This window comes from Salvia splendens, chromosome 19 (genome assembly GCF_004379255.2).
Source record: "Salvia splendens isolate huo1 chromosome 19, SspV2, whole genome shotgun sequence".
Classification (NCBI taxonomy): Eukaryota; Viridiplantae; Streptophyta; class Magnoliopsida; order Lamiales; family Lamiaceae; genus Salvia; species Salvia splendens.
Window position 1 is genome coordinate 23,839,654 of NC_056050.1, and position 12,108 is coordinate 23,851,761.

At 38.7% G+C, this 12,108-nt stretch overlaps 3 long non-coding RNA genes across 3 annotated transcripts; 1 reads left to right on the forward strand and 2 right to left on the reverse strand.

Annotated features, from left to right (window-relative positions):
- Positions 1-1,462: 1,462 nt before the first annotated feature.
- Positions 1,463-2,950, reverse strand: LOC121778766. Its single transcript, XR_006045723.1, has 2 exons — positions 2,518-2,950; positions 1,463-2,413 (listed from the first exon to the last, which is right to left on the reverse strand). It is a non-coding gene; the product is annotated as an uncharacterized LOC121778766 (long non-coding RNA).
- LOC121778767 lies at positions 1,480-4,361 on the forward strand. The gene is made up of 3 exons (XR_006045724.1): positions 1,480-2,106; positions 3,726-3,785; positions 4,321-4,361. It is a non-coding gene; the product is annotated as an uncharacterized LOC121778767 (long non-coding RNA).
- A 2,282-nt stretch (positions 4,362-6,643) lies between these two features.
- On the reverse strand, positions 6,644-8,900 carry LOC121779603. The gene is made up of 3 exons (XR_006045857.1): positions 7,788-8,900; positions 7,630-7,703; positions 6,644-6,684 (listed from the first exon to the last, which is right to left on the reverse strand). It is a non-coding gene; the product is annotated as an uncharacterized LOC121779603 (long non-coding RNA).
- Positions 8,901-12,108: the final 3,208 nt, after the last annotated feature.

Consider the following 12,108-nt stretch of genomic DNA (forward strand, 5'->3'; position numbering starts at 1 on the left):
AACTAGTTTGCTCTGATTGTCTTCTCTACTAGTTAATTTCCGTGATTTGGTTGTAAACTTTGTGAATTCGTTAACGTGATATAATATCACGATATTGTTGACCCAAAAGGTAGTTGCTTGTTATTCCTCTTCTCAAATTCACTTGAGACCAATCATTTTCAGTCTCATTATATTTGAGCAGCCATCTGGTGAGACATTAAACCTTTTAAATTGACCCTTTGTGTTTTCAGACATACTTATTGACAAGCTCTTTGTTTTACCGGAATACTCTCATCTTCTGAATTCAAATATGACTGTTGTCTCTTTATTTGAGCTTTTCTGCAAGCTCCATGTTAAAGCTGGCACATTGCTTCTCCCGTGGCTAGTTCCTCTTGTTGCCCTCTTTATTAGTTAGTTTCCCTGAATTGCTTATAAACTCTAAAAATTTCGTTGATATGATCTTCTATCACAGTGTTGTCGAGCAAATTGCAATTGCTTGTTTTTCCTATTCTTTTCAAATCCATTTGTAAACAACCATATCAGGTCTTCCTGTTATCATCTGGGGATACTTGAAACTTTTCTACTTCATTGTTCATTTTGATTATATTATTGGCAACCTATTATTGACATCTACATTCTATTCATCATACCCTCACTTTCGCAATTTATTTCATCTGGCAAGCTCTTCCCACAATAAAATTCTCAAGTTCTATGAGTATAGTTCAAGCCCTTTGAAGTTGTATCTTTTCTTTTATGGGAGTGAGCATAATGAGCACAATTGAGCCTAGTCTTTGCACTTCATGAAAACCTTTGTTGCAAGCTACTGGTGAGAGTTTGTGCTGAACCAAACACTCACGTAATTGAAATTTAACATCGGAGAGATATTTTTGAAAGTATCCCCTTCCAAAGGAATAACCAGATTTGGACTCAAAGGTAAGCTAAAACCACGATTTATTGGACCCTATGAAATTCTAGAGGAAGTGGGTCCAGTAGCATATCGCTTGGCATTACCACCTAACTTTGGGAACGAACACAACGTATTCCACGTCTCCCAACTCCGAAGGTACGTGTTCGACCCAAAACATATGATTCGCCACGAAGAAATCGCTCTAGAGCCTAACCTGAGTTACGAAGAAAGCCGGTAGAAATACTAGACCGGAAGGTGCAGCAGCTTCGGAACAAGTCGATTACTACAGTGAAGATTTTGTGGAAAAACCATGGACAAGCAGAAGCAACATGGGAGCTAGAAGAGAAAACGGAAGAAAAATATCTCGAGCTTTTGCCTAGATAATTCCTAAATTTCGGGACGAAATTTCTTTTAAGAGGGGTAGTATGTAACGACCCGCTAAGACGATATTATTATAAACTATATTATTAGCTTGATTATCTATATAAGTGACTTTTATGCGATTAAATCCGAACTGTGATGGATTTCCGTTGTTGTTTGTTTTGACGTTAGGCAAGTAAATAGAACACGTAAATATATATTACACCTATATGAATATAATAAATTTAAGTAAATAAATAAAGTCCCATAATCAAAATTTTAATGATTGATACATCCAACAAAAGTCCAACAAAATTTAATTTATACGTCGTATGCTTTAAGAAAACGGATACTTCAACGCGGAGGGCCACGAACTTGGACAAATTATACCTACACCAAATTAAATGATTAAGTAAGCAAATACTCAAATAATTAATATAAAAAAATATATATATTAATAATTATTATTTTTCTAGCATATCCGAGAAGGACCATAGTCATGGCAGCATTAAATGCTGCCTTGATGAGTAATAGACATAATGAAGGCTGCATTAATGAAGTGTGGAAAAATTCTTCATCATCTGACACATGGTAATTATTCTTTGCAATAATACTTGCAAGTTACATCATTTGCCATCTTATATAAATCGGTACATGCACTTTCTTTCACCATAAAACATCACCATCATATATCCTAATCATCCCTTCACAAACCCCACATAATCCCTTCACACACCCCACATACTATTTCCTCTGCCACTCCAATTCCACGTCGAACAGAGGAGTCCAAGGAGGAAGATTTGCACACACTTGTAGAATCAAGTCCCTAATCCAACAACACCTCGTCCCCACATAAAAAGGTAACCCCATACCTCCTTTCATTTTTTTCTTTATGCATATACATCAAATTACAGTAGGAATGAGAATAGAAACATGCTAGGCCACTGTACCACATATTACATCAGGGACTTCAAAATTCACCCAACACTTACAAGTAGCATGCTAAAACCAATTATTTTCCCCAAACTGTTGAATGATAGAAATAACATAGGGCAGTTAGAAATACTTATCTTAGGAGATGAATCTCCCGGACTTCCGGCAGCAAGCTCGGCACTCCGTCGCCGACAATCGACAACCAACGCTCCGATGTTTTCATTCCTTTAAAATCTGAATAGTTAGAACTAACAAAGTTTAATAAAAAAAATGTAATCTTTGGGGTTTAAACAAAAGAGAAGAGATGAGATAGACGAACAAATTTCTGACCACCCTACCTGTCGGGAATCGGCGTCGGGGACGGGGGAGGGGTCTCGGCTGTGGCGGTGGTCGACGGCGAGAAGCAGCGACAGAGACGGCGCTCGCTGGCTGGTGCGAGCTGCTGATGGCGGCAGCTCGAAGAGCAGCCGCGACTCCTGCTGTGAGAACGGCGGCGGCGGCAGATCCGGGAGAGAAAGAGGGAGCCGAGGGAGAGAAAGAAAGAGGGGGAGAGGAAGGAGGCGACGGAGGGGATCCGCGGCGACGGCGGCAGATCGGGAGAGAAGGGAGGACGGCGGCGTGAGGCTTGAGAGGAAGATAGAGAAAGAGGGAGAGAAGGGAGGAAGAGAGATGAGGGGGAGGAAGGAACGCCACCGGAGGTGGCGGTGGCACGACGGCGGCACGGAAAGAGGCTGGCTGGCGGCGGCGGCAGCAAGGTGTGAGAGGGGGGGAGGGTGTGCATTTTGGTGAATGAGGGATGAGGAAGAAGAGTTAGGTTTTTAACTTAGTTTTTTTTTAAATTGGGCTTTATGGTTGGGCTAGTTTTCTTTAAATTGGGCTAAAGAATTTAATGGTTTAGGGCTGGCCTTTTAGTTTGTTTGAACTAAGGAGTGGAGTATATAATTTGAGCCCAATTCTTCTAATATTTGGGGCTGCGGTAAGTAATTGAACGAGGGCCAGATTTCGAAATTCACTTATCTTTTGGGCCTTTTTGTTTTTTTTTTAAAAGAAAAAGAGATTGGGCCTTGGTTTTTCTTTAAAGGAATTGGACTCACAAATTTTGAATTGGAGAAATAAGGTGGATGGTGATATTTAGTTTGGGCCGATAATTAAATAAATCTTTGATTGATAATTGAATTAATTGTAGGGAATTATTTAATTAAATTCCGAAATAATTTTGAAGTATTAATAATTTACCCAAAGTTTCAAAATAAATATAATTGCGAGGGGAAATACTTGTGATAATTCGGTTACGCGCTTATATAATTTTGGGAACTAATTCGACATTGTGGTGGAAAATACGAGGAGCCAACAGGGGAAATTATGGGGGTAAGCGGCCGACCGGCGTCTCAAGCGACGCCTTGGGCGGCCGCCGAATAATAAAAAAAAATACGCGAAAACCGAGAAACGAGATAAAAGACTTTAATGAGGGTGAATGCATTCTAATTTAAGTAGTTTTGTCCTTGAGTCTAATTAGTGTATTATTATATTGTGATATTTTCAAAAGGGTGCCTTCGCAAGTAAAGTTGGAGCGATAATTTCAAGTTAAAGGAACTAAATGATCCAGGTGAGCTTTCTTATAATAAAATACAAATCGTATTTTATGAAGACAAGAACACATGTTCGTGATTTTAATGATGTTGTCATGCCATAAATGTTTTGTGTATGATGCCTATCTGTTGGCTACGGCCAAGTGAATTATGAATGATGATATAAGTCGAATTCGGGTCCCAGTGAGGGTGGTGTCCCCGCTCGGACTAGTGTACACAAGCTCCCTCTGCATGTTGGGCAGAGCAGGTGACCGAGGAAGGTGGCCACCTTCCCGGCACAAGAATACCTCTGACATGTTGGGCAGAGAAGGTGACCGTGCGAGAACACCATCTCGACGGCACAATGTGATCAGATATGGCTAAGTACAGGAAAAAAAAAGGGACTGCAGTCCAATGTGATATTTTTAGTAAGCTCGGGTCTTTTCAACAACACCCCGAGTGTTACTGTGATGATGGCTTGACAATATTGTCAAATGTATATGTGTAATTTTCGGCAATGTGTTCACTGAGTACTTTTTGTACTCAGCCCTGCATATATTTCTAAATGTGCAGGTTGAGCAGCGAAGTGGTGGAGGAAGTGCTATTGAGACAAGACATTTAATTCAGTCAGATTTTGACTCTCGGAGGTTCATGTCTTCATACATGGAACCGCGTTCATTTGCTTCCTTTGTGCATCTTAAAAGACTCAGGTCTATTTTGTTCAAAACTCTGATATTTTAAATTTTTTTCAAACAATTACTCGAGTTTTCATGATCGAGTATCTTTTCTTCTGTGTATCAGCACTTGGTTAGTCATGTATCGCAACCAATGCTTGATTTTATTTTCCCCTTATTTCTTTCCCCGCTTCTTTAATCCTCCCCTAGTCGCGATCAACCGTATTTTCTATCCTTAGAAAATGCGGTCGTGACACGTTTGATCCAGGAGGAGATATCTTGCCAAGTTGTTGTTTTCGACTCTCTTCGTTGTGTCGTGGTTGCCACCTTGAGGACAAGGTGGATTTCAACCGTGAGGGAGTTGATACGAGCATATCTTCAATAATATCCCCATATCATTATTAATTAGTTAGGTATTGATTTACCATATCTTTTCATATATTATTAGTATCAATTATCCTTTTAATTTATTTTCTCTTATTCTCTTTCCTTTCAAACGTGCAAAACGCACAAAACCCCAATTTTGATGCAAGATTGATCGACGGGCAAAAGCTCCCGCGAACGTTTGACGCAAAATCAACGAGTTAAGGAACTTCATCCTTAACAGCGAGGGTGAGGTCACGGGGCGCAGCGGCAGCGGCAGCGGGCTGTCCCGATGCAGCGGCGACACCGTTCGGTAGCTCGGTGCTCATAGAGCACCCTTAAAAGCTAAGTCCTCAATTCCATCTCATGCTCGATAATAATTTGGCTGAAAAGAGTTCATGGTTTCATGTTTGTTCTAGGAAGGAAGTAAAAAAAGTTAAAGGCTGTTGATTGGATTCTATTAATCTAATTGTTTAGTACTTTCTTCATCAAGTACTCCTTTAATTTGCATACATATTTTTACATCAAACTTTAACCCTTACCCTACAAACTAGTGAATTTGACGCATTGCTAATGTAACCTTAACCCTACAAACTTTTCCCCCACACACTCTTGTTAACCCATGTTTGTGAATGGTCAGACATATATCTTGTCATATTTAGGATGGTACTATTCAATATGACAATGCATGCGTTCGGTTTGGGCCTTCTTTGCAGCCGTGTTTTTATATGTTAGAATAAAATCCCTCATGAGATGAAAAACAATTAAATCATTGGGAGCCCAGCCAATGCAATGCTCCATTTTAAAATTTAAACAAACTTTTAGTATGTTATGCATGTCGTATTCTTCATGAGAAAATTGTCGGATGGGACTTATGATTATGGCTGTAATAAAAGTTACGTAAAACTATTGCGTTAGAGTAGGGAGAAAAGGTGCAAAATATAATAAACCCAATTGATATCCATCCTTGTACATTTGTTGGCTGCATAATTAATTATGTGAATTGTAATTCGAATCATGATGTATTATCAATCATACAAAAAGTAAACATAAACAACAAAATAACTGAAATCAAGGAAAATCACCAGGTTTTTATGCAAACAGGATATGTAAATGGGTGGACAATGGGAAATATTATGAGAATGGTTGTATGAGCTATTCCTCAAAGAAATGACAATTCTTGTACATGTAAGTGATTCATAAGTAAATGTTACAATTTTATTTGGATTATTTGACATTAAATTACAGATTATTTGACGGTAAATAACAATTAATTTTAAATGTCCATATGCCAATATTGACAGTAGAAATCACGGGGATCCGAGTTCCCCAAATTATCTACTTTATCAATAGGATGGCGACCACACGTATCTGGGGATGGATCCCCTAGTGCGCCTCACAAGGAGCAGTGCATAATACGGCAAGGTTTTGTCCATCTAATTCTCTCTCTTCTTTCAATATTTTCACTCTCTATTGCAAAATTTTAAATGTTTTCTTCTTTCATTCTTTGTTTTCGTTTTATAAAAATATTAATTATAGTAATAAATAATGGTTATGGATCAATTATTATTGTGCTGCCGCATTTTCTAAGGATAGAAAACACGGTTGATTGCGACTAGGGGAGGATTAAAGAAGCGGAGAAGAAAGGGGGAAAACAACACAAATCGACCATAGCTCGAAACAAATGGGAATAGCTCGAATAAAATCAGAGTATTTCAACAATCAACAACTCCAAATGGAAATATCTCAACAATACACGAACTCAAAAAAAATAATATTTAGCGGAAGCATTCGAGAGTAGAATACCATTATGTATGAAGACATAATATATTTAGAAAATTCTATTTACTATCTTCTTCACTTTCATGTTCAACACCCACCGCGCTCGTCACCGCTCAACCTGCACATAGAGAAAACATATGCAGGGCTGAGTACTTGATGCACTCAGTGGACAAATCCCAAAACAATTTTATAAAAAAACAGTTATATCATGCCACCATTGAGTGACCTCGGGGTTTTAACTTGAAAAGGCCCGAGACACAAAAAATATCTCAAACACAAACTTCAACTCATCCTCAAATCCTTTTTCCTCATCATTTCAAAACACAACCATTTCTCCTTGAATTATTTAAGAAACTGCCATATCTGTTCTTTAGGGTGCCGTGTAAGGGGGCCACTTTCCACGAGCACAAAAACCGGCCAACCCGTTCGATGACTCACGGTCCTCATCGTGTACACTAGTCCGAGTAGGGACGCACCCTTGCTAGGACCCGAATTCGATTAAACTCATAGTAGGGACTCACTCCCCACTAAGCAATCATCAACATTAACATCAATCTCATCAACATCAATCTCATCAACATCAACATCCTGTGAACGAGAATGTGGCCGCAAACTCGATCACACCGACCCAAAAGACGGCTCACGATCCCCATTGGTGTACACTAGCCTGAGTAGGGACTCACTCCCTAGTCAGACCCGAATTTGATTTCAATAGGTCTAGTAGGGACAACTCCCTTGCTAAACAAACAGATAGACATTTCTAAAAAAAAACATGGCATGATATTCCATTTGCAAACTTTATTTTCCTCAAAAACGTATTTGAAACATAAATAATTTTTCTGCATAGGTCGAGCATCATCTCACATCACATCAACAAGTCGAGCCATTCACAACCACTCAACAAGCTATACAGCGCAACACATGACAATCACTTTCACTTTAAGCACATAAATCACATAATCAAGTAATAATCGCAATCACATGCATTTCGTCACATAAAATGATGCTCAAACCAATATATTAAATCGAAAGCTCTTGAAAATACTTTAGTTCGAAAGCCCACCTCGTTAGTTTAAAGTCTTTACTTGTGCTCCATTTCGTTCTCAAAAAACGTGCGTGAAGTCACCCATCCATCTCCTTAATTAAAACAAAAGGCCCAACACTTAAGATTAATTCACATGCCCAAACATTTAAATAAGAAAAAGGGCCAAAAACTTATACCCTTTCTCCACCATCGGGCACTCCCTCTCTCTCTCTCATTCTCTTCTTCACTAATTCTCCCAAATCGCAAACCCTCAATTCCGTCGCCATCCTCAACTCGCCGGAGATGGCGACTGCCGCTGCCACAGTCGAGTTCCCTGCACCTCGATTTCCATCTCCAGAATCAGCCACCGCCGTCGTCTCCTTCGCGGAAAAACGCCGACGCAGCGAGGGGGACGGGCAGTCGTTGCTCAGCCGCTGCCGCTGAAATTCCGCCGTCGCCGTGGTTAATAAGCCGCTGCTGCTCCAGATCGAGACTGGTGCATGAAACGTAGTGAGGGGTGAAGAATAAACGATTAGGTGGATATTAAATAAACACGTAGGCATGGATGCATGCATACGCGGGGAAAGCATGGATCAAATCATCACGCGTCTTAGTCCTTAGTTTGTTAGATCTGAGATCGAGTCTGTTATATTGTAATTCACAGCTATAAAAGCTGATGTCTTTCAGTTGTAACAATCCATATTCAGAATTAATGCAAAATTCCCCTGCCTCTTCTTTCATACTATCTCCGCGTAGTTCAATTCGCGTGGGTGCAATTCCGGTTGCCGTTCTTACCCCCCAATTCTGCACCAGAGACAGCCGCTGTCCGCCGTGCAGCCATCGTCGCGACCGTAAACTCTCAATCTTTTCCGTTTCAATTGCACAGCGTTGTCTTGCTTTCTCCACCGCCGTCGTGGGCTGCGCAGTCCGCTCGCCGCTGCTGTCACGGTGCAGTCGACGTCGCATCGCCGCTGCTGCTCGTGCCTCTCTCTCGCTCTCTCTATTTCATACATTCACCGATTGTCCATTGGATCTTGATTAGTTTGAGCAAAGGAGATTGTGGTTTCTGTTCCCTCTTCTCTGAATTTGATTCCCGGTTTCGTGGGGGATTAGGAAGAATGATAACTCTTTTCTGCTGCTTCTTCCGCTGCCTCGAGAGAATTTTGTGATTCAAAGTGAATTTGAGAGCAGAATTTGTATAAGGAGGAGGGGGTTAAGGTATGGACATTTATACTGCATAACGTGGGAGTATAATCGGGCGTTGGTTGTGGTTATTTGGGATATTTTTTTGAACGTGGGATTTAATAATTTAATTTGTTTTATTATTCTTTTTTTAACGGGGTGTTACATGTGCATTTCAAATCACCTTCCATTTATATGAACTTCGATGAACTCCCATTAATCCGTGATATTCCAAGATCCACATAAATTAGGTAAAAATGGATATATAGAGGGATCAAACAAACTAATTGCAGTTTCAAAGTGTTATTCAGAAATCTACTCCTACAAATTTGATCTGCTCCGATAGGTGCATTGTTATAACCTAACTTTTTTCCTCAAACACTTTACAGTCGAATTTGACTGGTAGGTGCAAATCAGATTGGATGATCTCCTGTGACAATTGTATAGTACTACAATTGTTATGTTTATACGGTGTTCTATATTAAGTGAAACTTTTTTTTCCATACGAGATTTTATATAATTTTTCTATATGAGTTGATCAGAGAAAAAATAATATAGAGATAATGATGTTACCATTTTAATAATGTGTCAATTAGAATGTGATGATGGAGTATAAATTTAAACTACAAATTCTAATTTTTATTGTGAGTTTTTATGATAAAATAAATATAAAGAATTATTAAAGACCATTTTTTGTATAATAGAGTTGAAATGAAAAATATACAATTAAAGTGAACCGTCAAAATTTTTTTGTGTTAAAATAACGAAGAAATGGTTTTTTGAAGCACAATTCCAATTTCTTAAACTATACTAGTATAAATTAAAATACTAATGGTAATTTCTAACAAAAATTTTGTCGTATTAACATTCACATCACATTTTAAAGGAGTATTTTAAAGAAACTAAATAGTGAGCATTTATAAGCATGCAACTATTTATAAGAATAATATTAATATTATATTCTTACTTAACTTTTTAGTCGTCTTCTTTAAAAGAGTTACGGTAGCCATTTTTATCTTCTGCAACTACTAATTTTCCAATTATTTCAGCCCCTTATTATTATTAACATTCGACAATTTACTTTTCTGTGGTAAAATCTTAGGAAGGGCTATTGATAAGTTTTTAATTTTTAAAAAATTTTAGAAGAAGAAAAACATAATAAAAAAACTTTTGGGAAAGGCTTAAGCCCCTCACCACTCTTTACTGTGTCCGCAACTCTATATCATCTAGTTTCATGCAAAAATATCTCAAACCCCTACAAGTAGAATTTCTGAAGCAAATGAAGGGGCGTTAAATGAATAAAATGAACAAGTAAACTAATCAAACGACCAAAATAAATGATAAATTAACTTAAAACTGTATGATACAACCAGCCATTTGATGCCTCATGAGCACAACATTGATTGTTTGATGTAAAAATATGTAAGCAAATAAAAGGGGTACTTGATGAAGAAAGTACTAGTTGAATAAAACGCCAATAAGATGAAAAACAATTAAATGTAAAATTTAAACTAACTTTTTTGTACCATATAAGTTGGTGCCAACCTGACTTATTCTAAAGTAGATAAAATGGAGTACAATACGATTATAATTTTGTCCATGAGAGAATGGTGAAAAATGGTCACGGGATTCATAAATGTGAAAAAATGGTGAAATACGAATATAATTTAGTCTATATAAAGTACTACCTTCGTCCCTGTATAAGGTGTTATTATTATAAATAGGTGCATATGGATAGTATAATTTAAGAGTCCAGCATCGACAATGATGAATCGTCTCATCCTTCTTCTCCTTTGCCTCTCATCCCTCTCCTTCTCCCTCTCCCGATCACCCCCTCCTCCGGTCCAGCCCCTTCCGCTCCACTCCATGCTGCCACCCATCATCTGTCGGCCGCCGGGCTGTCGTCCTCCACCGGCCCATGTGGTGGTAGAGCGCCATCTGCCTCCGGCCGCTGTCGACGTCCTGCCGTGATCCCCCCACCATTCGTCAACCTCCACCGGTTTGTTTTTTTTTTCATTCAATCAAGGGTACTTGTTTACCCATTTAGCATCTACTTATGTTTTAATTTTCAGTATGTAGTGTACTACTGTAGGAGGTGGAGGTGGAGGTGGAGGGGTGGAGGTGGAGGTGGAGGTGGAGGGTGGTATTGTATATTCTTTATATATGGACTTTAATTACGTACTAAACTTGTGTCACCTTTTTCCTTCTGTTGGATTCCTAAATTAATTTACACTAAATTACCAAATTTGAATACTCAAAGGTTGCAACAGTACCCTTGATTGAGGTCGACGAATGGTGGGGGATCACGGCAGGACGTCGACAGCGGCCGGAGGCAGATGGCGCTCTACCACCACATGGGCCGGTGGAGGATGACAGCCCGGCCGCCGACAGATGATGGGTGAGCGGAGGGGAAGGGGCTGGACCGGAGGAGTGGGTGATCGGGCGTTGCAGAGTAAGAGGGAGAGGGATGAGAGGCAGAGGAGAACAAGGATGAGACGATTCATCATTGTCGATGCTGGACTCTTAAATTATACTATCTATATGCACCTATTTATAATAATAACGTTTACATAAATTCTTAATACGGAGTAGTCATTTAGAATTAGTATAGATGAGAAATTGTGGAGTATAATTTTAATTCAAGTTCAAAAAGTGAGCGTTACACTGATATTATTTTCCCTCGTTGTGTGTACATTTAATGGCAATAGAAATCCTCAGAGGCCACGTTGATAAAAGATTCATGGAACTTTCCTACGCAAATTGGCACCATTATCCCTAACTACGTAATTATGTTAAAAATGTATCGTAAACTCTTTTGATTTTTGACTTATGAAAATTTAGTACTCTTATTTAGAAATTACCAAAACCTTCATAGAAATGATGAGTTTTACATATCAAAATGACACAACTCAAATATAGAAAATAATTCTACATTTTTTCCCACCAGTTAAGTGTAGAATAATTATACAATGAGATAACAACCAAATCTTTTTCCTCTCTAATTGAAATATTTAACTTTCTTCCTTTCTCCATTTAATACTTATATTCACGTTTTCTCTCGTCAATTAAATACATTAGCTAACAACTTCTAAAATCATGTATCTATTAAGAAATGTGTAATGTTAGCCGGGACAGAGAGGGGGTAAAAACACTTGCGCAATACAAGAAAATTAAAATACATTAGAAGATTTTTTCATGACTTCCTTCTCGTTGCTGAAAAGTTTAGAGCATCAGAGCGATGACACATACACGACCTCCCTCTGGCCTTCCTGTTCCTGCACGTTTATGTAAACTCTACTTTTCACTAACCCATTAACTTTCATATTTCATTAACTT